This window comes from Nuphar pumila, chromosome 7, assembly GCF_984573655.1.
Source record: "Nuphar pumila chromosome 7, dmNupPumi1.hap1.1, whole genome shotgun sequence".
Lineage (NCBI taxonomy): Eukaryota > Viridiplantae > Streptophyta > Magnoliopsida > Nymphaeales > Nymphaeaceae > Nuphar > Nuphar pumila.
The window spans coordinates 76,421,006-76,422,133 of record NC_143255.1 but is presented as its reverse complement, the minus strand read 5'-3'; the positions used below and the strand labels follow the sequence as shown (position 1 = coordinate 76,422,133).

At 27.5% G+C, this 1,128-nt stretch overlaps 1 non-coding gene across 1 annotated transcript; it reads left to right on the top strand.

The window, feature by feature from the left end:
* The first annotated feature begins 448 nt into the window (after positions 1 to 448).
* On the top strand, positions 449 to 520 carry TRNAD-GUC (transfer RNA aspartic acid (anticodon GUC)). The gene has a single exon. It is a non-coding gene; the product is annotated as a tRNA-Asp (tRNA).
* Positions 521 to 1,128: the final 608 nt, after the last annotated feature.

Here is a 1,128-nt window from a genome sequence, read left to right as displayed (position 1 = left end):
AATGAAAATTAACTAAAAAGAGATGCTAAGTCTTCTACGGATCGCCAGGGGTATTTTTGTCCGTTCACTATACATGCATTCACACTCGTATTTTGAATACACCTATTGATCTGTATCTAACATTTCAACCTAAACAAAAGAAAATAAAAAGTTAGTAAAGGAAATAACTATAAATAATGTCAAACTACAATTAAGTCTAATTCTATAATTAATTACTAAAATTAAATTATAATTGGAATAAAAATAACTAAAATGCCGAATCTAATTAGACTAATTACCAATATTAATTCTAACTAAGCTAACTACGGATAATACACTAACATTATGCAGAAAAACAAAAAAACTACCAAAAATCAACTAATTAGTCAAATGACTGTTTTGCCCTCAATGTAGTGCAAAATTGGATTCTGATAGGTTTTAAAAAACAGAGTTTGAAGGGGCAAACAAAGTCGTTGTAGTATAGTGGTGAGTATTCTCGCCTGTCACGCGGGTGACCCGGGTTCGATCCCCGGCAATGATGCCAAAATTTGGTTGAACTTTTGTAATAGTATTTTTAAAACTTTATTTTCAATAAAATCTTTTGGAAAATCATCAAGCAAAAATAATAAAAATTGACTTTCCAAGAATGTGGCAAGTACAGGTCGAATCCTCAGAGAACGAGATATATTCACAATTATTTCTAAAATTCTCAATTCATTAATATCAATAAAATATACAACTAAGTTAACATTACAATTCTAATTAAATTACAAACCAAACATGAAAATTAACTAAAAACAGGTGCTAAGTCTTCTACGGATCACGAGTGGTATTTTCATCCTTTCACCATACATGCATTTGCACTCGCATTTTGAATACAGCTATTGATCTGTATCTAACTTATCAACCTAAACAAAAGAAAATAAAAAGTTAGTAAAGGAAATAACTATAAATAATGTCAAACTACAATTAAGTCTAATTCTTTAATTAATTTACTAAAATTAAATTATAATTAGAAAAAAAATAACTAAAATGCGAAATCTAATTCGACTAATTACTAATATTAATTTTAACTAAGCTAACTCATGTTAATACACTAACATTATGCAAAAAAACAAGAAAAACTATAAAAAATCAACTAATTAGTGA